General features: G+C 55.0%; 13 non-coding genes across 13 annotated transcripts; all 13 read left to right on the forward strand.

Annotated features, from left to right (window-relative positions):
• Positions 1 to 184: 184 nt before the first annotated feature.
• LOC132361586 (small nucleolar RNA SNORD116) lies at positions 185 to 276 on the forward strand. The gene has a single exon (XR_009501862.1). It is a non-coding gene; the product is annotated as a small nucleolar RNA SNORD116 (small nucleolar RNA).
• A 2,448-nt stretch (positions 277 to 2,724) lies between these two features.
• On the forward strand, positions 2,725 to 2,816 carry LOC132361200 (small nucleolar RNA SNORD116). Its single transcript, XR_009501506.1, has one exon. It is a non-coding gene; the product is annotated as a small nucleolar RNA SNORD116 (small nucleolar RNA).
• A 389-nt stretch (positions 2,817 to 3,205) lies between these two features.
• LOC132360860 (small nucleolar RNA SNORD116) lies at positions 3,206 to 3,297 on the forward strand. Its single transcript, XR_009501181.1, has one exon. It is a non-coding gene; the product is annotated as a small nucleolar RNA SNORD116 (small nucleolar RNA).
• Positions 3,298 to 5,722: 2,425 nt separating this feature from the next.
• LOC132361587 (small nucleolar RNA SNORD116) lies at positions 5,723 to 5,814 on the forward strand. Its single transcript, XR_009501863.1, has one exon. It is a non-coding gene; the product is annotated as a small nucleolar RNA SNORD116 (small nucleolar RNA).
• Positions 5,815 to 8,262: 2,448 nt separating this feature from the next.
• On the forward strand, positions 8,263 to 8,354 carry LOC132361201 (small nucleolar RNA SNORD116). Its single transcript, XR_009501507.1, has one exon. It is a non-coding gene; the product is annotated as a small nucleolar RNA SNORD116 (small nucleolar RNA).
• Positions 8,355 to 8,743: 389 nt separating this feature from the next.
• LOC132361862 (small nucleolar RNA SNORD116) lies at positions 8,744 to 8,835 on the forward strand. Its single transcript, XR_009502127.1, has one exon. It is a non-coding gene; the product is annotated as a small nucleolar RNA SNORD116 (small nucleolar RNA).
• Positions 8,836 to 11,260: 2,425 nt separating this feature from the next.
• On the forward strand, positions 11,261 to 11,352 carry LOC132361588 (small nucleolar RNA SNORD116). Its single transcript, XR_009501864.1, has one exon. It is a non-coding gene; the product is annotated as a small nucleolar RNA SNORD116 (small nucleolar RNA).
• A 2,441-nt stretch (positions 11,353 to 13,793) lies between these two features.
• Positions 13,794 to 13,885, forward strand: LOC132361305 (small nucleolar RNA SNORD116). The gene has a single exon (XR_009501610.1). It is a non-coding gene; the product is annotated as a small nucleolar RNA SNORD116 (small nucleolar RNA).
• A 389-nt stretch (positions 13,886 to 14,274) lies between these two features.
• On the forward strand, positions 14,275 to 14,366 carry LOC132360914 (small nucleolar RNA SNORD116). Its single transcript, XR_009501233.1, has one exon. It is a non-coding gene; the product is annotated as a small nucleolar RNA SNORD116 (small nucleolar RNA).
• A 2,428-nt stretch (positions 14,367 to 16,794) lies between these two features.
• LOC132361589 (small nucleolar RNA SNORD116) lies at positions 16,795 to 16,886 on the forward strand. The gene has a single exon (XR_009501865.1). It is a non-coding gene; the product is annotated as a small nucleolar RNA SNORD116 (small nucleolar RNA).
• Positions 16,887 to 19,327: 2,441 nt separating this feature from the next.
• On the forward strand, positions 19,328 to 19,419 carry LOC132361306 (small nucleolar RNA SNORD116). Its single transcript, XR_009501611.1, has one exon. It is a non-coding gene; the product is annotated as a small nucleolar RNA SNORD116 (small nucleolar RNA).
• Positions 19,420 to 19,808: 389 nt separating this feature from the next.
• LOC132360915 (small nucleolar RNA SNORD116) lies at positions 19,809 to 19,900 on the forward strand. The gene has a single exon (XR_009501234.1). It is a non-coding gene; the product is annotated as a small nucleolar RNA SNORD116 (small nucleolar RNA).
• Positions 19,901 to 22,328: 2,428 nt separating this feature from the next.
• On the forward strand, positions 22,329 to 22,420 carry LOC132361592 (small nucleolar RNA SNORD116). Its single transcript, XR_009501866.1, has one exon. It is a non-coding gene; the product is annotated as a small nucleolar RNA SNORD116 (small nucleolar RNA).
• Positions 22,421 to 23,845: the final 1,425 nt, after the last annotated feature.

Genomic DNA, 23,845 nt, shown 5'->3' on the forward strand with positions numbered 1-23,845 from the left:
GGGCTACACCCTCACCTTCTGGTCTTTTCTCGGGGAACACGAGCTTTGATGCCCTGAGAACTGGCTGCATTTCCTGACCCGTGGCTCGGCTCTGGCCACTTCCATATGCTGATATGATTCAGCTCGCTGGCCGTCCCATGGTGGAATCTGCAACTTTGCATGTCCACCGTTTGAGCATGTGCTTGGATCGATGATGACTCCCACAAATGCATTCCTTGGAAATCTGAACAAAATGAGTGAGAAATCCCTACCGTCTCCTCGTTGGAACTGAGGTCCAGCACGTGGCTCCCCAAAGGAAAGTAGGGAGAGGTTCACGTTGCATTTGCGGCCGTGGGTGTCTACAGCCACGTTGTTCAAGTTGAGGGTTGTGGTCATCTCCTGGGGAGAAGAGCCATTGGGAAAGGAGCCTGGGATGCCAATCCAGGTGGGAAGGCTTGGGACAGCGTGCCGTCTCTGGGTTCCTTGGTCTAGCCAGGACTGCTGTCCCCTGCCACGGTTCAGCATGCAGGTAGGAGAGGAAGCGTGAGCCATTGCTCGTCCTGCCACCTGCACTTGAGTTCTACAGGCTGCCCCCACCTGCTGGTCATTGCCTTGTGGCCTCAAAGAAACAGAAGTCTGTAGGCTCAGGGTCAGAACAGGATTCCAGGCCTAGGGCAGGCTTCTTTGTCATGTTCTGCTTGGGAGACCAGATGCAGTTTAGGTTTCTCCTGCTGAGGGGAGAAATCAAATGGGCCACTGTTCCTGGGAGTTTGGCCAATCTGATGGCTCCTCCTCGGGTTGTGTCCTGCTTGTGTGTGCTGTGTGAAGGGGCTGGAAAATGCCTTAGTCAAACTTGGTCACGGCAAGCTTCTTTGGTGAGGGGTGGCTCTGGCATCTTGCCGTGACACGTTGGGATCCCGGTGGAGAGAGAGTAAGGCAAGGCGAGTGAAAGAGACACGTGAGATGGCTGGCTAAGCCCACAGGTTTACTGGTGGGTGGATAGATCGACGGTGGCCATGGGGTTCCCGGAACACATTTGGGATTCCCTCAGGAGCATCTGGAGGCACGTGTAGGGAGGGAATACGGGAGCACATTTGTGGACTGTCGTGCCTCTTTCCTCTCCTTGGTCGATTTGCTACATGGCGGGTTCTTGTACCAGCGAATGGTTGCCTTCATGGCACAGTATGGTGTCTCCTCATGGAGGCCGATTTGGAGGCCTTGGGGTGTTTTGTCCCTGTCTGACCACGTTCCCAGTGTGTTGAAGATGTGAAGGTGTTCCTGAGGACAGCCAGGCATCGTTTCTATACCCGGCCCACATAGCGTTCCCTGAGGATTGGAGCTCTACCCAGAGGTCATTGGGTGCAACCGTGCAGAAACAAGGGAGTTGGCTGCCAAGGAAAGGCTGCAGGTTTAAGGGCAGGAGAGGATGTGTGGTGTGGGTGTCATTTTTCCTGCCACCCGCTGGTGCGTCGAGACTGTGGTAACCGGCGAGCCTGGCCACAGGCTAGACAAGTCATACCGGTTCAAGTGTCTAGGCTGTTGTCTGGGTTCTGTCGTTGCATGGCTGTGGGTAACAAGTTGCTTGTAGAGGACCTGGGCCTCAGGGTTTCCCCAATGTCACGTCACTGATGGGCCCAGAGGGTGAAAGTACCAGACACCACTGCAAGTTACACAATTGCTGCAAGGGTTTGCCCCGCCACGTTGGGCGTCGGAATGGTTCCGATGCCATTAGCTTTGTGTGTGGGCCAAGGGTAGGTTGCCAGTCTTGGCAGCAGGCCAGGAAGTCTGGCTGCAGGTGAATCTCCATTGTTCAGTCCAGGAGTTCCTCTGGTGCGTTTTGTCACCGGTCCCTACAAGCTGCTTTTGTTGGAGGTCGTCCCATTTGGCCAAGGGCCGTTCCCTTGTGGAAGATCTCAGGGACCACATTTCCCCTTGAGGGTGAATCCATTGTGTGGAAGCGTATGCGCCAGGAGTGGTTTGGTTCCCCAGAGGGCAGTGGCTTTTACGCTGAGTAATCCCAGTTCCCCTGAGGGTGTCTCAGCAATTCAGGATGACATCCTTATGCTGTGTCGGCGGGGAGGTGGCTCAGGCAGGAAAGTTCAAGGCCCATACCAGGGGGTTGATGGACGGCCGTGCTCTTTGTGCTGATGCCCGTGCGCTCTGAAGGCATCTGTGCCACGATGCATTCACGTTTGGCTGTGGACACACAGACATGATGGACTGCAAATGAAATGTTGAGGGGAGATATAGCGCACATCGGTGGGCGGTATCACCCTTTGCCTCTGTGCGCCCGTTCACTTTTCTCAAACATCCCTGTGTTCTGTCACCCTGAGGCATGTGGTGGAGTGCCAGGGAACAAACACCTGCAGCAGCATTGGGCCCTCTGTATAGTCCATGATACCTGGCGAAGTGAGGAGAGTGTGGCAAGGTGAGGCAAGTCAAGGCAAAAGAGTCTCAGAGTGGTTTTGGCGTGAAGTCCTTGAGGATCCTCGTAGGAACCTTGTGGTGGTGAGTGGAACTTCTTTGCAGAAACCTAGATGTTTGGCCACGGGGACTTGTGCACTGAGACTACACCCTCACCTTCTTGGCTCTTGCAGGGGAACCCCAGATCTGATGCCATGATCCTTAGCTCCATTTGCAGCCCCGTGGGTCGCCTCTGGCCACTCCTGACTGCTGACATGATTGAGATCGGTGGCTGCCCCGCGCTGGAGCCTGTGACTTTGAACGTGCAGCCTTTGAGCAGGTGGATTGATGATGACTCCCATAAATGCACTGCTTGGAACTCTGAACAAATGAATGGGTCTCAGGTTTCTCCGCGGTCATGTAACTGACGGGCCTGGGGGCGAAAATACAAGGCACCAGGGCAAGTAACCCAGTTGCTGCAAGGGTTTGCCCTGCCAGTTTGGGCATTGGAATATCTCCAATGCCAATAGCTTTCTGTGTGATCCAAGGGCATCGCCTCTGGCTCGACAAGGTTCCTGGTAGAAACCTTGTGGGGGTAAACAGAACTTCTTTGAAGAAACCTAGAAGTTTGGCCACGGGGACTTGTGCCGCGAGACTACACCGTCACATTCTGGGCTCTTCCTGGGGCACCCGAGCTCCGATGCCCTGAGACGTGGGTGCACTTCCTGCCCCGTGGCTCGAGTCTGGCCGCTCCCTACTGCTGAGAGGATTGAGCTTGCTGACAGTCCGCGACTTTGCACGTCCAGCCTTTGAGCAGGAGCGTGGATCAGTGAGGACTCCCATAAATGCATTCCTTGGAAATCTAAACAAAATGAATGAGCAATACCTACCGTCTTCTCATCCTAACTGAGGTCCAGCACGTGGCTCCCAAAGGAAAATTAGGGAGAGGTCCATGTTGCATTTGCTACTGTGGGCGTGCGCAGCAACATTGTTCAAGTGGAGGGTGGCGGGCTTCTCGTGCAGAAAGAGCCATGTGGAAAGGAGCCTGGGATGTCCATCTACGTGGGAAGGCTAAGGACAACTTGACGTCTCTGGGCACCTGAGTCTAGCCAGAACTGCTATCCCCTGCCGCGGTCAGCGTGCGGGTGCGAAAGGAAGCGTGAGCCACTGGTACTCCTCTGGCTTGCCATTGAGATCTACAGGCCACCCTCAAGCTCAGGTCGTTGCCTTGTTCCCGCAAGGAAACAGAAGTCTCTGCACTCAGGGTCAGAGAAGGAGTCCTGGCCAGGCCAGGCGTCTATGTCATGTTCAGCTTGGAAGGTGGGATATAGTTCAGGTTTGCCCTGATGGTCGGGGGAAATCAAATGGGCCACTGTCCCCGGGATTTGGGCGACGCTGATGGCACCTCCTTGGGTTGTGTCCTGCTTGTGTGTTGTGTGTGGAGAGTTTGGAAAATGCCTTAGGCAAATCCAGGGGCTATCAAGCTACTTAGGTGAGGGGTGGATTCGTTTGGATCCTGGTGGAGAGAGTAAGGCAAGGCGAGCGGGGAATACACGGGAGAGTGTTGGCTAAGCCCACAGGCTTACTGTTGGGTGGATAGATCGGTATGGGTGGATATGTCGGTGGACATAGGGTTCCCGGAACTCTTTTGGGATATCTTCAGGAGCATTTGGAGCCCCGTGTAGGGAAGGAATACAGGTGCACATTCGTGGACCATCCCAACCTTTTCCTCTCCTTTCTCAATGTGCTTCACGGCGGGTCCTTGTTCCAGTGAATGGTGCCTTCACGGCACAGTATGGTGTCTTCTCACTGGGACCGATTTGGAGCCGTTGGGATGTTTTGTCCCTGTGTGGCCTCATTGCCCCTATGTTGAGGATGTTAAGGTGTTCCTTAGGACAGCCCAGCGTCATTGCTATACCAGGTCGGCATAGCATTCCCTGAGGTTTGGAGCTCTTCCCGGAGGTCTTTGGGCCCAACCATGCAGAAAGAAGGGAGTCGGCTGCCAAGGCAACGCTACAGGTTTAAGGGCTGGAGTGAATGTGTGCTGCAGGGGTCATTTTGTCCTGCCACCTTCTGGTGCTGCGAGCCTGTGATCTCCAGCATGCATGGCTTCAAGCCAGAGAAGCCATGCCGGTTCAAGGGTCCAGGATGTTGGGTGCGTTCTCTCATTGCACGGCTGTGGGTGACACGTTGGTTCTGGAGGACCTGGGTCTCATGGTTTCTCCAAGGTCTTGTCCTTGAAGGGGAGAATGCGAATGTGCAAGGTGCTACGATAAGTTACCCAGTTGCTACAAGTGTTTGGCCCGCCATTTTGGGCATTGGAATGGCTCCCTTGCCATTAGCTTTGGTTGCGGTCCTAGGGAAGTTCCTCTGGCTTGGCAGGAGACCAGGAAGTATGCCTGCTGGTGAGTCTCCCTTGATCAGTCCAGGGGTTCTTCAGGTGCCCTTTGTCACGGGTCCCTACGAGCCGCTTTTGATGGAGGTCGTCTTATTCAGCCAAGGGCCCTTCCCTTATGGAAGATCTCTCCCCTTGAGGGCGTGTCCACTGTGTTTAATCATAAGGGCCAAACGCGTGTTTGTTCCCATAGAGGGCACTTGCTCTTAGGCTGAGGGGGCACAGTTGTCCTGAGGGTGTCTCAGGGGATCAGGAAGACATCCTTTTGCTGTGATGGAGGGCAGATTGCTCAGGAGAGGAATTTCAGGGCCCGAGACCAGGGGGTTGTTGGTCGGTGGCACTCTTTGTCCTGATGGCCGCACGCTCTGAAGGCGCCAGTGCCACGATGCTTTCACGTTTGCCTGCGGACACACAGGCAAGATGGACAGTAAATGAAATGTTGAGGAGAGATAGAACACACAATGCTGGGTGGTATCGCCCTTTCCCTCGGTGCGCCTGTGCACCCTCCTCAAGCATGCGTGTGTTCTCTCACCCCGAGCCAGGTGGAATGCCAGGGAAGGAATGCCAGCAGCAGCCTGGGGCCATCCGTATAATCCCTGATACCCGTTGAAGTGAGGACGGTGTGGCAAGGCGAGGCCAGCCGAAGGAGTCTCAGAGGGGTGTTGGCGTGCGTTCCATGAGGATCCTGCTTTAACCCTTGTTGCGGTAAGCGACACTTCTTTGCTAAACCTAAAGGTTTGGCGATGGGAACGTGTGCACCGGGGCTACACCCTCACCTTCTGGTCTTTTCTCGGGGAACACGAGCTTTGATGCCCTGAGAACTGGCTGCATTTCCTGACCCGTGGCTCGGCTCTGGCCACTTCCATATGCTGATATGATTCAGCTCGCTGGCCGTCCCATGGTGGAATCTGCAACTTTGCATGTCCACCGTTTGAGCATGTGCTTGGATCGATGATGACTCCCACAAATGCATTCCTTGGAAATCTGAACAAAATGAGTGAGAAATCCCTACCGTCTCCTCGTTGGAACTGAGGTCCAGCACGTGGCTCCCCAAAGGAAAGTAGGGAGAGGTTCACGTTGCATTTGCGGCCGTGGGTGTCTACAGCCACGTTGTTCAAGTTGAGGGTTGTGGTCATCTCCTGGGGAGAAGAGCCATTGGGAAAGGAGCCTGGGATGCCAATCCAGGTGGGAAGGCTTGGGACAGCGTGCCGTCTCTGGGTTCCTTGGTCTAGCCAGGACTGCTGTCCCCTGCCACGGTTCAGCATGCAGGTAGGAGAGGAAGCGTGAGCCATTGCTCGTCCTGCCACCTGCACTTGAGTTCTACAGGCTGCCCCCACCTGCTGGTCATTGCCTTGTGGCCTCAAAGAAACAGAAGTCTGTAGGCTCAGGGTCAGAACAGGATTCCAGGCCTAGGGCAGGCTTCTTTGTCATGTTCTGCTTGGGAGACCAGATGCAGTTTAGGTTTCTCCTGCTGAGGGGAGAAATCAAATGGGCCACTGTTCCTGGGAGTTTGGCCAATCTGATGGCTCCTCCTCGGGTTGTGTCCTGCTTGTGTGTGCTGTGTGAAGGGGCTGGAAAATGCCTTAGTCAAACTTGGTCACGGCAAGCTTCTTTGGTGAGGGGTGGCTCTGGCATCTTGCCGTGACACGTTGGGATCCCGGTGGAGAGAGAGTAAGGCAAGGCGAGTGAAAGAGACACGTGAGATGGCTGGCTAAGCCCACAGGTTTACTGGTGGGTGGATAGATCGACGGTGGCCATGGGGTTCCCGGAACACATTTGGGATTCCCTCAGGAGCATCTGGAGGCACGTGTAGGGAGGGAATACGGGAGCACATTTGTGGACTGTCGTGCCTCTTTCCTCTCCTTGGTCGATTTGCTACATGGCGGGTTCTTGTACCAGCGAATGGTTGCCTTCATGGCACAGTATGGTGTCTCCTCATGGAGGCCGATTTGGAGGCCTTGGGGTGTTTTGTCCCTGTCTGACCACGTTCCCAGTGTGTTGAAGATGTGAAGGTGTTCCTGAGGACAGCCAGGCATCGTTTCTATACCCGGCCCACATAGCGTTCCCTGAGGATTGGAGCTCTACCCAGAGGTCATTGGGTGCAACCGTGCAGAAACAAGGGAGTTGGCTGCCAAGGAAAGGCTGCAGGTTTAAGGGCAGGAGAGGATGTGTGGTGTGGGTGTCATTTTTCCTGCCACCCGCTGGTGCGTCGAGACTGTGGTAACCGGCGAGCCTGGCCACAGGCTAGACAAGTCATACCGGTTCAAGTGTCTAGGCTGTTGTCTGGGTTCTGTCGTTGCATGGCTGTGGGTAACAAGTTGCTTGTAGAGGACCTGGGCCTCAGGGTTTCCCCAATGTCACGTCACTGATGGGCCCAGAGGGTGAAAGTACCAGACACCACTGCAAGTTACACAATTGCTGCAAGGGTTTGCCCCGCCACGTTGGGCGTCGGAATGGTTCCGATGCCATTAGCTTTGTGTGTGGGCCAAGGGTAGGTTGCCAGTCTTGGCAGCAGGCCAGGAAGTCTGGCTGCAGGTGAATCTCCATTGTTCAGTCCAGGAGTTCCTCTGGTGCGTTTTGTCACCGGTCCCTACAAGCTGCTTTTGTTGGAGGTCGTCCCATTTGGCCAAGGGCCGTTCCCTTGTGGAAGATCTCAGGGACCACATTTCCCCTTGAGGGTGAATCCATTGTGTGGAAGCGTATGCGCCAGGAGTGGTTTGGTTCCCCAGAGGGCAGTGGCTTTTACGCTGAGTAATCCCAGTTCCCCTGAGGGTGTCTCAGCAGTTCAGGATGACATCCTTATGCTGTGTCGGCGGGGAGGTGGCTCAGGCAGGAAAGTTCAAGGCCCATACCAGGGGGTTGATGGACGGCCGTGCTCTTTGTGCTGATGCCCGTGCGCTCTGAAGGCATCTGTGCCACGATGCATTCACGTTTGGCTGTGGACACACAGACATGATGGACTGCAAATGAAATGTTGAGGGGAGATATAGCGCACATCGGTGGGCGGTATCACCCTTTGCCTCTGTGCGCCCGTTCACTTTTCTCAAACATCCCTGTGTTCTGTCACCCTGAGGCATGTGGTGGAGTGCCAGGGAACAAACACCTGCAGCAGCATTGGGCCCTCTGTATAGTCCATGATACCTGGCGAAGTGAGGAGAGTGCGACAAGGTGAGGCAAGTCAAGGCAAAAGAGTCTCAGAGTGGTTTTGGCGTGAAGTCCTTGAGGCTCCTCGTAGGAACCTTGTGGTGGTGAGTGGAACTTCTTTGCAGAAACCTAGATGTTTGGCCACGGGGACTTGTGCACTGAGACTACACCCTCACCTTCTTGGCTCTTGCAGGGGAACCCCAGATCTGATGCCATGATCCTTAGCTCCATTTGCAGCCCCGTGGGTCGCCTCTGGCCACTCCTGACTGCTGACATGATTGAGATCGGTGGCTGCCCCGCCCTGGAGCCTGTGACTTTAAACGTGCAGCCTTTGAGCAGGTGGATTGATGATGACTCCCATAAATGCACTGCTTGGAACTCTGAACAAATGAATGGATCTCAGGTTTCTCCGCGGTCATGTCACTGACGGGCCTGGGGGCGAAAATACAAGGCCCCAGGGCAAGTAACCCAGTTGCTGCAAGGGTTTGCCCTGCCAGTTTGGGCATTGGAATATCTCCAATGCCAATAGCTTTCTGTGTGATCCAAGGGCATCGCCTCTGGCTCGACAAGGTTCCTGGTAGAAACCTTGTGGGGGTAAACGGATCTTCTTTGAAGAATCCTAGAAGTTTGGCCACGGGGACTTGTGCCGCGAGACTACACCGTCACATTCTGGGCTCTTCCTGGGGCACCCGAGCTCCGATGCCCTGAGACGTGGGTGCACTTCCTGCCCCGTGGCTCGAGTCTGGCCGCTCCCTACTGCTGAGAGGATTGAGCTTGCTGACAGTCCGCGACTTTGCACGTCCAGCCTTTGAGCAGGAGCATGGATCAGTGATGACTCCCATAAATGCATTCCTTGGAAATCTAAACAAAATGAATGAGCAATACCTACCGTCTTCTCATCCTAACTGAGGTCCAGCACGTGGCTCCCAAAGGAAAATTAGGGAGAGGTCCATGTTGCATTTGCTACTGTGGGCATGCGCAGCAACATTGTTCAAGTTGAGGGTGGCGGGCTTCTCGTGCAGAAAGAGCCATGTGGAAAGGAGCCTGGGATGTCCATCTACGTGGGAAGGCTAAGGACAACTTGACGTCTCTGGGCACCTGAGTCTAGCCAGAACTGCTATCCCCTGCCGCGGTCAGCGTGCGGGTGCGAAAGGAAGCGTGAGCCACTGGTACTCCTCTGGCTTGCCATTGAGATCTACAGGCCACCCTCAAGCTCAGGTCGTTGCCTTGTTCCCACAAGGAAACAGAAGTCTCTGCGCTCACGGTCAGAGAAGGAGTCCTGGCCAGGCCAGGCGTCTATGTCATGTTCAGCTTGGGAGGTGGGATATAGTTCAGGTTTGCCCTGATGGTCGGGGGAAATCAAATGGGCCACTGTCCCCGGGATTTCGGCGACGTTGATGGCGCCTCCTTGGGTTGTGTCCTGCTTGTCTGCTGTGTGTGGAGAGTTTGGAAAGTGCCTTAGGCAAATCCAGGGGACATCAAGCTACTTAGGTGAGGGGTGGATTCGTTTGGATCCTGGTGGAGAGAGCAAGGCAAGGCGAGCGGGAAATACACGGGAGAGTGTTGGCTAAGCCCACAGGCTTACTGTTGGGTGGATAGATCGGTATGGGTGGATATGTCGGTGGACATAGGGTTCCCGGAACTGTTTTGGGATATCTTCAGGAGCATTTGGAGCCCCGTGTAGGGAAGGAATACAGGTGCACATTCGTGGACCATCCCAACCTTTTCCTCTCCTTTCTCAATGTGCTTCACGGCGGGTCCTTGTTCCAGCGAATGGTGCCTTCACGGCACAGTATGGTGTCTTCTCACTGGGACCGATTTGGAGCCGTTGGGATGTTTTGTCCCTGTGTGGCCTCATTGCCCCTATGTTGAGGATGTTAAGGTGTTCCTTAGGACAGCCCAGCGTCATTGCTATACCAGGTCGGCATAGCATTCCCTGAGGTTTGGAGCTCTTCCCGGAGGTCTTTGGGCCCAACCATGCAGAAAGAAGGGAGTCGGCCGCCAAGGCAACGCTACAGGTTTAAGGGCTGGAGTGAATGTGTGCTGCAGGGGTCATTTTGTCCTGCCACCTTCTGGTGCTGCGAGCCTGTGATCTCCAGCATGCATGGCTTCAAGCCAGAGAAGCCATGCCGGTTCAAGGGTCCAGGATGTTGGGTGCGTTCTCTCATTGCACGGCTGTGGGTGACACGTTGGTTCTGGAGGACCTGGGTCTCATGGTTTCTCCAAGGTCTTGTCCTTGAAGGGGAGAATGCGAATGTGCAAGGTGCTATGATAAGTTACCCAGTTGCTGCAAGTGTTTGGCCCGCCATTTTGGGCATTGGAATGGCTCCCTTGCCATTAGCTTTGGTTGCGGTCCTAGGGAAGTTCCTCTGGCTTGGCAGGAGACCAGGAAGTATGCCTGCTGGTGAGTCTCCCTTGATCAGTCCAGGGGTTCTTCAGGTGCCCTTTGTCACGGGTCCCTACGAGCCGCTTTTGATGGAGGTCGTCTTATTCAGCCAAGGGCCCTTCCCTTATGGAAGATCTCTCCCCTTGAGGGCGTGTCCACTGTGTTTAATCATAAGGGCCAAACGCGTGTTTGTTCCCATAGAGGGCACTTGCTCTTAGGCTGAGGGGGCACAGTTGTCCTGAGGGTGTCTCAGGGGATCAGGAAGACATCCTTTTGCTGTGACGGAGGGCAGATTGCTCAGGAGAGGAATTTCAGGGCCCGAGACCAGGGGGTTGTTGGTCGGTGGCACTCTTTGTCCTGATGGCCGCACGCTCTGAAGGCGCCAGTGCCACGATGCTTTCACGTTTGCCTGCGGACACACAGGCAAGATGGACAGTAAATGAAATGTTGAGGAGAGATAGAACACACAATGCTGGGTGGTATCGCCCTTTCCCTCGGTGCGCCTGTGCACCCTCCTCAAGCATGCGTGTGTTCTCTCACCCCGAGCCAGGTGGAATGCCAGGGAAGGAATGCCAGCAGCAGCCTGGGGCCATCCGTATAATCCCTGATACCCGTTGAAGTGAGGATGGTGTGGCAAGGCGAGGCCAGCTGAAGGAGTCTCAGAGGGGTGTTGGCGTGCATTCCTTGAGGATCCTGCTTTAACCCTTGTTGCGGTAAGCGACACTTCTTTGCTAAACCTAAAGGTTTGGCGATGGGAACGTGTGCACCGGGGCTACACCCTCACCTTCTGGTCTTTTCTCGGGGAACACGAGCTTTGATGCCCTGAGAACTGGCTGCATTTCCTGACCCGTGGCTCGGCTCTGGCCACTTCCGTACGCTGATATGATTCAGCTCGCTGGCCGTCCCATGGTGGAATCTGCAACTTTGCATGTCCACCGTTTGAGCATGTGCTTGGATCGATGATGACTCCCACAAATGCATTCCTTGGAAATCTGAACAAAATGAGTGAGAAATCCCTACCGTCTCCTCGTTGGAACTGAGGTCCAGCACGTGGCTCCCCAAAGGAAAGTAGGGAGAGGTTCACGTTGCATTTGCGGCCGTGGGTGTCTACAGCCACGTTGTTCAAGTTGAGGGTTGTGGTCATCTCCTGGGGAGAAGAGCCATTGGGAAAGGAGCCTGGGATGCCAATCCAGGTGGGAAGGCTTGGGACAGCGTGCCGTCTCTGGGTTCCTTGGTCTAGCCAGGACTGCTGTCCCCTGCCACGGTTCAGCATGCAGGTAGGAGAGGAAGCGTGAGCCATTGCTCGTCCTGCCACCTGCACTTGAGTTCTACAGGCTGCCCCCACCTGCTGGTCATTGCCTTGTGGCCTCAAAGAAACAGAAGTCTGTAGGCTCAGGGTCAGAACAGGATTCCAGGCCTAGGGCAGGCTTCTTTGTCATGTTCTGCTTGGGAGACCAGATGCAGTTTAGGTTTCTCCTGCTGAGGGGAGAAATCAAATGGGCCACTGTTCCTGGGAGTTTGGCCAATCTGATGGCTCCTCCTCGGGTTGTGTCCTGCTTGTGTGTGCTGTGTGAAGGGGCTGGAAAATGCCTTAGTCAAACTTGGTCACGGCAAGCTTCTTTGGTGAGGGGTGGCTCTGGCATCTTGCCGTGACACGTTGGGATCCCGGTGGAGAGAGAGTAAGGCAAGGCGAGTGAAAGAGCCACGTGAGATGGCTGGCTAAGCCCACAGGTTTACTGGTGGGTGGATAGATCGACGGTGGCCATGGGGTTCCCGGAACACATTTGGGATTCCCTCAGGAGCATCTGGAGGCACGTGTAGGGAGGGAATACGGGAGCACATTTGTGGACTGTCCCGCCTCTTTCCTCTCCTTGGTCGATTTGCTTCATGGCGGGTTCTTGTGCCAGCGAATGGTTGCCTTCATGGCACAGTATGGTGTCTCCTCATGGGGGCCGATTTGGAGGCCTTGGGGTGTTTTGTCCCTGTCTGACCACGTTCCCCCTGTGTTGAAGATGTGAAGGTGTTCCTGAGGACAGCCAGGCATCGATTCTATACCCAGCCCACATAGCGTTCCCTGAGGATTGGAGCTCTACCCGGAGGTCATTGGGTGCAACCGTGCAGAAACAAGGGAGTTGGCTGCCAAGGAAAAGCTGCAGGTTTAAGGGCAGGAGAGGATGTGTGGTGTGGGTGTCATTTTTCCTGCCACCCGCTGGTACGTCGAGACTGTGGTAACCGGCGAGCCTGGCCACAGGCTACAGAAGTCATACCGGTTCAAGTGTCTAGGCTGTTGTCTGAGTTCTGTCGTTGCATGGCTGTGGGTAACAAGTTGCTTGTAGAGGACCTGGGCCTCAGGGTTTCCCCAAAGTCACGCCACTGATGAGGGTGAAAGTACCAGACACCACTGCAAGTTACACAATTGCTGCAAGTGTTTGCCCCACCACGTTGGGTGTCGGAATGATTCTGATGCCATTAGCTTTGTGCGTGGGCCAAGTGTTGGTGGCCAGTCTTGGCAGCAGGCCAGGAAGTATGGCTGCAGGTGAATCTCCATTGTTCAGTCCAGGAGTTTCTCTGGTGCGTTTTGTCACTGGTCCCTACAAGCGGCTTTTGTTGGAGGTCGTCCCATTTGGCCAAGGGCCGTTCCCTTGTGGAAGATCTCAGGGACCACATTTCCCCTTGAGGGTGAATCCATTGTGTGGAAGCGTATGCGCCAGGAGTGGTTTGGTTCCCCAGAGGGCAGTGGCTTTTACGCTGAGTAATCCCAGTTCCTCTGAGGGTGTCTCAGCAGTTCAGGATGACATCCTTATGCTGTGTCGGCGGGGAGGTGGCTCAGGCAGGAAAGTTCAAGGCCCATACCGGGGGGATGATGGACGGCCGTGCTCTTTGTGCTGATGCCCGTGCGCTCTGAAGGCATCTGTGCCACGATGCATTCACGTTTGGCTGTGGACACACAGACATGATGGACTGCAAATGAAATGTTGAGGGGAGATATAGCGCACATCGGTGGGCGGTATCACCCTTTGCCTCTGTGCGCCCGTTCACTTTTCTCAAACATCCCTGTGTTCTGTCACCCTGAGGCATGTGGTGGAGTGCCAGGGAACAAACACCTGCAGCAGCATTGGGCCCTCTGTATAGTCCATGATACCTGGCGAAGTGAGGAGAGTGCGGCAAGGTGAGGCAAGTCAAGGCAAAAGAGTCTCAGCGTGGTTTTGGCGTGAAGTCCTTGAGGCTCCTCGTAGGAACCTTGTGGTGGTGAGTGGAACTTCTTTGCAGAAACCTAGATGTTTGGCCACGGGGACTTGTGCACTGAGACTACACCCTCACCTTCTTGGCTCTTGCAGGGGAACCCCAGATCTGATGCCATGATCCTTACCTCCATTTGCAGCCCCGTGGGTCGCCTCTGGCCACTCCTTACTGCTGACATGATTGAGATCGGTGGCTGCCTCGCGGTGGAGCCTGCGACTTTGAACGTGCAGCCTTTGAGCAGGTGGATTGATGATGACTCCCATAAATGCACTGCTTGGAACTCTGAACAAATGAATGGGTCTCAGGTTTCTCCGCGGTCATGTCACTGACGGGCCTGGGGGCGAAAATACAAGGCCCCAGGGCAAGTAACCCAGTTGCTGCAAGGGTTTGCCCTGCCAGTTTGGGCATTGGAATATCTCCAATGCCAATAGCTTTCTGTGTGATCCAAGGGCATCGCCTCTGGCTCGACAAGGTTCCTGGTAGAAACCTTGTGGGGGTAAACGGAACTTCTTTGAAGAAACCTAGAAATTTGGCCATGGGGACTTGTACCGCGAGACTACACCGTCACATTCTGGGCTCTTCCTGGGGCACCCGAGCTCCGATGCCCTGAGACGTGGGTGCACTTCCTGCCCCGTGGCTCGAGACTGGCCGCTCCCTACTGCTGAGAGGATTGAGCTTGCTGACAGTCCGCGACTTTGCACGTCCAGCCTTTGAGCAGGAGCATGGATCAGTGATGACTCCCATAAATGCATCCCTTGGAAATCTAAACAAAATGAATGAGCAATACCTACCGTCTTCTCATCCTAACTGAGGTCCAGCACGTGGCTCCCAAAGGAAAATTAGGGAGAGGTCCATGTTGCATTTGCTACTGTGGGCATGCGCAGCAACATTGTTCAAGTTGAGGGTGGCGGGCTTCTCGTGCAGAAAGAGCCATGTGGAAAGGAGCCTGGGATGTCCATCTACGTGGGAAGGCTAAGGACAACTTGACGTCTCTGGGCACCTGAGTCTAGCCAGAACTGCTATCCCCTGCCGCGGTCAGCGTGCGGGTGCGAAAGGAAGCGTGAGCCACTGGTACTCCTCTGGCTTGCCATTGAGATCTACAGGCCACCCTCAAGCTCAGGTCGTTGCCTTGTTCCCGCAAGGAAACAGAAGTCTCTGCGCTCACGGTCAGAGAAGGAGTCCTGGCCAGGCCAGGCGTCTATGTCATGTTCAGCTTGGGAGGTGGGATATAGTTCAGGTTTGTCCTGATGGTCGGGGGAAATCAAATGGGCCACTGTCCCCGGGATTTCGGCGATGTTGATGGCGCCTCCTTGGGTTGTGTCCTGCCTGTCTGCTGTGTGTGGAGAGTTTGGAAAGTGCCTTAGGCAAATCCAGGGGACATCAAGCTACTTAGGTGAGGGGTGGATTCGTTTGGATCCTGGTGGAGAGAGCAAGGCAAGGCGAGCGGGAAATACACGGGAGAGTGTTGGCTAAGCCCACAGGCTTACTGTTGGGTGGATAGATCGGTATGGGTGGATATGTCGGTGGACATAGGGTTCCCGGAACTCTTTTGGGATATCTTCAGGAGCATTTGGAGCCCCGTGTAGGGAAGGAATACAGGTGCACATTCGTGGACCATCCCAACCTTTTCCTCTCCTTTCTCAATGTGCTTCACGGCGGGTCCTTGTTCCAGCGAATGGTGCCTTCACGGCACAGTATGGTGTCTTCTCACTGGGACCGATTTGGAGCCGTTGGGATGTTTTGTCCCTGTGTGGCCTCATTGCCCCTATGTTGAGGATGTTAAGGTGTTCCTTAGGACAGCCCAGCGTCATTGCTATACCAGGTCGGCATAGCATTCCCTGAGGTTTGGAGCTCTTCCCGGAGGTCTTTGGGCCCAACCATGCAGAAAGAAGGGAGTCGGCCGCCAAGGCAACGCTACAGGTTTAAGGGCTGGAGTGAATGTGTGCTGCAGGGGTCATTTTGTCCTGCCACCTTCTGGTGCTGCGAGCCTGTGATCTCCAGCATGCATGGCTTCAAGCCAGAGAAGCCATGCCGGTTCAAGGGTCCAGGATGTTGGGTGCGTTCTCTCATTGCACGGCTGTGGGTGACACGTTGGTTCTGGAGGACCTGGGTCTCATGGTTTCTCCAAGGTCTTGTCCTTGAAGGGGAGAATGCGAATGTGCAAGGTGCTACGATAAGTTACCCAGTTGCTACAAGTGTTTGGCCCGCCATTTTGGGCATTGGAATGGCTCCCTTGCCATTAGCTTTGGTTGCGGTCCTAGGGAAGTTCCTCTGGCTTGGCAGGAGACCAGGAAGTATGCCTGCTGGTGAGTCTCCCTTGATCAGTCCAGGGGTTCTTCAGGTGCCCTTTGTCACGGGTCCCTACGAGCCGCTTTTGATGGAGGTCGTCTTATTCAGCCAAGGGCCCTTCCCTTATGGAAGATCTCTCCCCTTGAGGGCGTGTCCACTGTGTTTAATCATAAGGGCCAAACGCGTGTTTGTTCCCATAGAGGGCACTTGCTCTTAGGCTGAGGGGGCACAGTTGTCCTGAGGGTGTCTCAGGGGATCAGGAAGACATCCTTTTGCTGTGATGGAGGGCAGATTGCTCAGGAGAGGAATTTCAGGGCCCGAGACCAGGGGGTTGTTGGTCGGTGGCACTCTTTGTCCTGATGGCCGCACGCTCTGAAGGCGCCAGTGCCACGATGCTTTCACGTTTGCCTGCGGACACACAGGCAAGATGGACAGTAAATGAAATGTTGAGGAGAGATAGAACACACAATGCTGGGTGGTATCGCCCTTTCCCTCGGTGCGCCTGTGCACCCTCCTCAAGCATGCGTGTGTTCTCTCACCCCGAGCCAGGTGGAATGCCAGGGAAGGAATGCCAGCAGCAGCCTGGGGCCATCCGTATAATCCCTGATACCCGTTGAAGTGAGGACGGTGTGGCAAGGCGAGGCCAGCCGAAGGAGTCTCAGAGGGGTGTTGGCGTGCATTCCTTGAGGATCCTGCTTTAACCCTTGTTGCGGTAAGCGACACTTCTTTGCTAAACCTAAAGGTTTGGCGATGGGAACGTGTGCACCGGGGCTACACCCTCACCTTCTGGTCTTTTCTCGGGGAACACGAGCTTTGATGCCCTGAGAACTGGCTGCATTTCCTGACCCGTGGCTCGGCTCTGCTGGCCACTTCCGTACGCTGATATGATTCAGCTCGCTGGCCGTCCCATGGTGGAATCTGCAACTTTGCATGTCCACCGTTTGAGCATGTGCTTGGATCGATGATGACTCCCACAAATGCATTCCTTGGAAATCTGAACAAAATGAGTGAGAAATCCCTACCGTCTCCTCGTTGGAACTGAGGTCCAGCACGTGGCTCCCAAAAGGAAAGTAGGGAGAGGTTCACGTTGCATTTGCGGCCGTGGGTGTCTACAGCCACGTTGTTCAAGTTGAGGGTTGTGGTCATCTCCTGGGGAGAAGAGCCATTGGGAAAGGAGCCTGGGATGCCAATCCAGGTGGGAAGGCTTGGGACAGCGTGCCGTCTCTGGGTTCCTTGGTCTAGCCAGGACTGCTGTCCCCTGCCACGGTTCAGCATGCAGGTAGGAGAGGAAGCGTGAGCCATTGCTCGTCCTGCCACCTGCACTTGAGTTCTACAGGCTGCCCCCACCTGCTGGTCATTGCCTTGTGGCCTCAAAGAAACAGAAGTCTGTAGGCTCAGGGTCAGAACAGGATTCCAGGCCTAGGGCAGGCTTCTTTGTCATGTTCTGCTTGGGAGACCAGATGCAGTTTAGGTTTCTCCTGATGAGGGGAGAAATCAAATGGGCCACTGTTCCTGGGAGTTTGGCCAATCTGATGGCTCCTCCTCGGGTTGTGTCCTGCTTGTGTGTGCTGTGTGAAGGGGCTGGAAAATGCCTTAGTCAAACTTGGTCACGGCAAGCTTCTTTGGTGAGGGGTGGCTCTGGCATCTTGCCGTGACACGTTGGGATCCCGGTGGAGAGAGAGTAAGGCAAGGCGAGTGAAAGAGCCACGTGAGATGGCTGGCTAAGCCCACAGGTTTACTGGTGGGTGGATAGATCGACGGTGGCCATGGGGTTCCCGGAACACATTTGGGATTCCCTCAGGAGCATCTGGAGGCACGTGTAGGGAGGGAATACGGGAGCACATTTGTGGACTGTCCCGCCTCTTTCCTCTCCTTGGTCGATTTGCTTCATGGCGGGTTCTTGTGCCAGCGAATGGTTGCCTTCATGGCACAGTATGGTGTCTCCTCATGGGGGCCGATTTGGAGGCCTTGGGGTGTTTTGTCCCTGTCTGACCACGTTCCCCCTGTGTTGAAGATGTGAAGGTGTTCCTGAGGACAGCCAGGCATCGATTCTATACCCAGCCCACATAGCGTTCCCTGAGGATTGGAGCTCTACCCGGAGGTCATTGGGTGCAACCGTGCAGAAACAAGGGAGTTGGCTGCCAAGGAAAAGCTGCAGGTTTAAGGGCAGGAGAGGATGTGTGGTGTGGGTGTCATTTTTCCTGCCACCCGCTGGTGCGTCGAGACTGTGGTAACCGGCGAGCCTGGCCACAGGCTACAGAAGTCCTACCGGTTCAAGTGTCTAGGCTGTTGTCTGAGTTCTGTCGTTGCATGGCTGTGGGTAACAAGTTGCTTGTAGAGGACCTGGGCCTCAGGGTTTCCCCAATGTCACGCCACTGATGAGGGTGAAAGTACCAGACACCACTGCAAGTTACACAATTGCTGCAAGTGTTTGCCCCGCCACGTTGGGCGTCGGAATGATTCTGATGCCATTAGCTTTGTGCGTGGGCCAAGTGTTGGTGGCCAGTCTTGGCAGCAGGCCAGGAAGTATGGCTGCAGGTGAATCTCCATTGTTCAGTCCAGGAGTTTCTCTGGTGCGTTTTGTCACTGGTCCCTACAAGCGGCTTTTGTTGGAGGTCGTCCCATTTGGCCAAGGGCCGTTCCCTTGTGGAAGATCTCAGGGACCACATTTCCCCTTGAGGGTGAATCCATTGTGTGGAAGCGTATGCGCCAGGAGTGGTTTGGTTCCCCAGAGGGCAGTGGCTTTTACGCTGAGTAATCCCAGTTCCTCTGAGGGTGTCTCAGCAGTTCAGGATGACATCCTTATGCTGTGTCGGCGGGGAGGTGGCTCAGGCAGGAACGTTCAAGGCCCATACCGGGGGGATGATGGACGGCCGTGCTCTTTGTGCTGATGCCCGTGCGCTCTGAAGGCATCTGTGCCACGATGCATTCACGTTTGGCTGTGGACACACAGACATGATGGACTGCAAATGAAATGTTGAGGGGAGATATAGCGCACATCGGTGGGCGGTATCACCCTTTGCCTCTGTGCGCCCGTTCACTTTTCTCAAACATCCCTGTGTTCTGTCACCCTGAGGCATGTGGTGGAGTGCCAGGGAACAAACACCTGCAGCAGCATTGGGCCCTCTGTATAGTCCATGATACCTGGCGAAGTGAGGAGAGTGCGGCAAGGTGAGGCAAGTCAAGGCAAAAGAGTCTCAGCGTGGTTTTGGCGTGAAGTCCTTGAGGCTCCTCGTAGGAACCTTGTGGTGGTGAGTGGAACTTCTTTGCAGAAACCTAGATGTTTGGCCACGGGGACTTGTGCACTGAGACTACACCCTCACCTTCTTGGCTCTTGCAGGGGAACCCCAGATCTGATGCCATGATCCTTAGCTCCATTTGCAGCCCCGTGGGTCGCCTCTGGCCACTCCTTACTGCTGACATGATTGAGATCGGTGGCTGCCTCGCGGTGGAGCCTGCGACTTTGAACGTGCAGCCTTTGAGCAGGTGGATTGATGATGACTCCCATAAATGCACTGCTTGGAACTCTGAACAAATGAATGGGTCTCAGGTTTCTCCGCGGTCATGTCACTGACGGGCCTGGGGGCGAAAATACAAGGCCCCAGGGCAAGTAACCCAGTTGCTGCAAGGGTTTGCCCTGCCAGTTTGGGCATTGGAATATCTCCAATGCCAATAGCTTTCTGTGTGATCCAAGGGCATCGCCTCTGGCTCGACAAGGTTCCTGGTAGAAACCTTGTGGGGGTAAACGGAACTTCTTTGAAGAAACCTAGAAATTTGGCCATGGGGACTTGTACCGCGAGACTACACCGTCACATTCTGGGCTCTTCCTGGGGCACCCGAGCTCCGATGCCCTGAGACGTGGGTGCACTTCCTGCCCCGTGGCTCGAGTCTGGCCGCTCCCTACTGCTGAGAGGATTGAGCTTGCTGACAGTCCGCGACTTTGCACGTCCAGCCTTTGAGCAGGAGCATGGATCAGTGATGACTCCCATAAATGCATCCCTTGGAAATCTAAACAAAATGAATGAGCAATACCTACCGTCTTCTCATCCTAACTGAGGTCCAGCACGTGGCTCCCAAAGGAAAATTAGGGAGAGGTCCATGTTGCATTTGCTACTGTGGGCATGCGCAGCAACATTGTTCAAGTTGAGGGTGGCGGGCTTCTCGTGCAGAAAGAGCCATGTGGAAAGGAGCCTGGGATGTCCATCTACGTGGGAAGGCTAAGGACAACTTGACGTCTCTGGGCACCTGAGTCTAGCCAGAACTGCTATCCCCTGCCGCGGTCAGCGTGCGGGTGCGAAAGGAAGCGTGAGCCACTGGTACTCCTCTGGCTTGCCATTGAGATCTACAGGCCACCCTCAAGCTCAGGTCGTTGCCTTGTTCCCGCAAGGAAACAGAAGTCTCTGCGCTCACGGTCAGAGAAGGAGTCCTGGCCAGGCCAGGCGTCTATGTCATGTTCAGCTTGGGAGGTGGGATATAGTTCAGGTTTGCCCTGATGGTCGGGGGAAATCAAATGGGCCACTGTCCCCGGGATTTCGGCGATGTTGATGGCGCCTCCTTGGGTTGTGTCCTGCCTGTCTGCTGTGTGTGGAGAGTTTGGAAAGTGCCTTAGGCAAATCCAGGGGGCATCAAGCTACTTAGGTGAGGGGTGGATTCGTTTGGATCCTGGTGGAGAGAGCAAGGCAAGGCGAGCGGGAAATACACGGGAGAGTGTTGGCTAAGCCCACAGGCTTACTGTTGGGTGGATAGATCGGTATGGGTGGATATGTCGGTGGACATAGGGTTCCCGGAACTCTTTTGGGATATCTTCAGGAGCATTTGGAGCCCCGTGTAGGGAAGGAATACAGGTGCACATTCGTGGACCATCCCAACCTTTTCCTCTCCTTTCTCAATGTGCTTCACGGCGGGTCCTTGTTCCAGCGAATGGTGCCTTCACGGCACAGTATGGTGTCTTCTCACTGGGACCGATTTGGAGCCGTTGGGATGTTTTGTCCCTGTGTGGCCTCATTGCCCCTATGTTGAGGATGTTAAGGTGTTCCTTAGGACAGCCCAGCGTCATTGCTATACCAGGTCGGCATAGCATTCCCTGAGGTTTGGAGCTCTTCCCGGAGGTCTTTGGGCCCAACCATGCAGAAAGAAGGGAGTCGGCCGCCAAGGCAACGCTACAGGTTTAAGGGCTGGAGTGAATGTGTGCTGCAGGGGTCATTTTGTCCTGCCACCTTCTGGTGCTGCGAGCCTGTGATCTCCAGCATGCATGGCTTCAAGCCAGAGAAGCCATGCCGGTTCAAGGGTCCAGGATGTTGGGTGCGTTCTCTCATTGCACGGCTGTGGGTGACACGTTGGTTCTGGAGGACCTGGGTCTCATGGTTTCTCCAAGGTCTTGTCCTTGAAGGGGAGAATGCGAATGTGCAAGGTGCTACGATAAGTTACCCAGTTGCTACAAGTGTTTGGCCCGCCATTTTGGGCATTGGAATGGCTCCCTTGCCATTAGCTTTGGTTGCGGTCCTAGGGAAGTTCCTCTGGCTTGGCAGGAGACCAGGAAGTATGCCTGCTGGTGAGTCTCCCTTGATCAGTCCAGGGGTTCTTCAGGTGCCCTTTGTCACGGGTCCCTACGAGCCGCTTTTGATGGAGGTCGTCTTATTCAGCCAAGGGCCCTTCCCTTATGGAAGATCTCTCCCCTTGAGGGCGTGTCCACTGTGTTTAATCATAAGGGCCAAACGCGTGTTTGTTCCCATAGAGGGCACTTGCTCTTAGGCTGAGGGGGCACAGTTGTCCTGAGGGTGTCTCAGGGGATCAGGAAGACATCCTTTTGCTGTGATGGAGGGCAGATTGCTCAGGAGAGGAATTTCAGGGCCCGAGACCAGGGGGCTGTTGGTCGGTGGCACTCTTTGTCCTGATGGCCGCACGCTCTGAAGGCGCCAGTGCCACGATTCTTTCACGTTTGCCTGCGGACACACAGGCAAGATGGACAGTAAATGAAATGTTGAGGAGAGATAGAACACACAATGCTGGGTGGTATCGCCCTTTCCCTCGGTGCGCCTGTGCACCCTCCTCAAGCATGCGTGTGTTCTCTCACCCCGAGCCAGGTGGAATGCCAGGGAAGGAATGCCAGCAGCAGCCTGGGGCCATCCGTATAATCCCTGATACCCGTTGAAGTGAGGACGGTGTGGCAAGGCGAGGCCAGCCGAAGGAGTCTCAGAGGGGTGTTGGCGTGCATTCCTTGAGGATCCTGCTTTAACCCTTGTTGCGGTAAGCGACACTTCTTTGCTAAACCTAAAGGTTTGGCGATGGGAACGTGTGCATCGGGGCTACACCCTCACCTTCTGGTCTTTTCTCGGGGAACACGAGCTTTGATGCCCTGAGAACTGGCTGCATTTCCTGACCCGTGGCTCGGCTCTGCTGGCCACTTCCGTACGCTGATATGATTCAGCTCGCTGGCCGTCCCATGGTGGAATCTGCAACTTTGCATGTCCACCGTTTGAGCATGTGCTTGGATCGATGATGACTCCCACAAATGCATTCCTTGGAAATCTGAACAAAATGAGTGAGAAATCCCTACCGTCTCCTCGTTGGAACTGAGGTCCAGCACGTGGCTCCCAAAAGGAAAGTAGGGAGAGGTTCACGTTGCATTTGCGGCCGTGGGTGTCTACAGCCACGTTGTTCAAGTTGAGGGTTGTGGTCATCTCCTGGGGAGAAGAGCCATTGGGAAAGGAGCCTGGGATGCCAATCCAGGTGGGAAGGCTTGGGACAGCGTGCCGTCTCTGGGTTCCTTGGTCTAGCCAGGACTGCTGTCCCCTGCCACGGTTCAGCATGCAGGTAGGAGAGGAAGCGTGAGCCATTGCTCGTCCTGCCACCTGCACTTGAGTTCTACAGGCTGCCCCCACCTGCTGGTCATTGCCTTGTGGCCTCAAAGAAACAGAAGTCTGTAGGCTCAGGGTCAGAACAGGATTCCAGGCCTAGGGCAGGCTTCTTTGTCATGTTCTGCTTGGGAGACCAGATGCAGTTTAGGTTTCTCCTGCTGAGGGGAGAAATCAAATGGGCCACTGTTCCTGGGAGTTTGGCCAATCTGATGGCTCCTCCTCGGGTTGTGTCCTGCTTGTGTGTGCTGTGTGAAGGGGCTGGAAAATGCCTTAGTCAAACTTGGTCACGGCAAGCTTCTTTGGTGAGGGGTGGCTCTGGCATCTTGCCGTGACACGTTGGGATCCCGGTGGAGAGAGAGTAAGGCAAGGCGAGTGAAAGAGCCACGTGAGATGGCTGGCTAAGCCCACAGGTTTACTGGTGGGTGGATAGATCGACGGTGGCCATGGGGTTCCCGGAACACATTTGGGATTCCCTCAGGAGCATCTGGAGGCACGTGTAGGGAGGGAATACGGGAGCACATTTGTGGACTGTCCCGCCTCTTTCCTCTCCTTGGTCGATTTGCTTCATGGCGGGTTCTTGTGCCAGCGAATGGTTGCCTTCATGGCACAGTATGGTGTCTCCTCATGGGGGCCGATTTGGAGGCCTTGGGGTGTTTTGTCCCTGTCTGACCACGTTCCCCCTGTGTTGAAGATGTGAAGGTGTTCCTGAGGACAGCCAGGCATCGATTCTATACCCAGCCCACATAGCGTTCCCTGAGGATTGGAGCTCTACCCGGAGGTCATTGGGTGCAACCGTGCAGAAACAAGGGAGTTGGCTGCCAAGGAAAAGCTGCAGGTTTAAGGGCAGGAGAGGATGTGTGGTGTGGGTGTCATTTTTCCTGCCACCCGCTGGTGCATTGAGACTGTGGTAACCGGCGAGCCTGGCCACAGGCTACAGAAGTCATACCGGTTCAAGTGTCTAGGCTGTTGTCTGAGTTCTGTCGTTGCATGGCTGTGGGTAACAAGTTGCTTGTAGAGGACCTGGGCCTCAGGGTTTCCCCAATGTCACGCCACTGATGAGGGTGAAAGTACCAGACACCACTGCAAGTTACACAATTGCTGCAAGTGTTTGCCCCGCCACGTTGGGCGTCGGAATGATTCTGATGCCAT

This window comes from Balaenoptera ricei, chromosome 2 (genome assembly GCF_028023285.1).
Source record: "Balaenoptera ricei isolate mBalRic1 chromosome 2, mBalRic1.hap2, whole genome shotgun sequence".
NCBI classification, from domain to species: domain Eukaryota; kingdom Metazoa; phylum Chordata; class Mammalia; order Artiodactyla; family Balaenopteridae; genus Balaenoptera; species Balaenoptera ricei.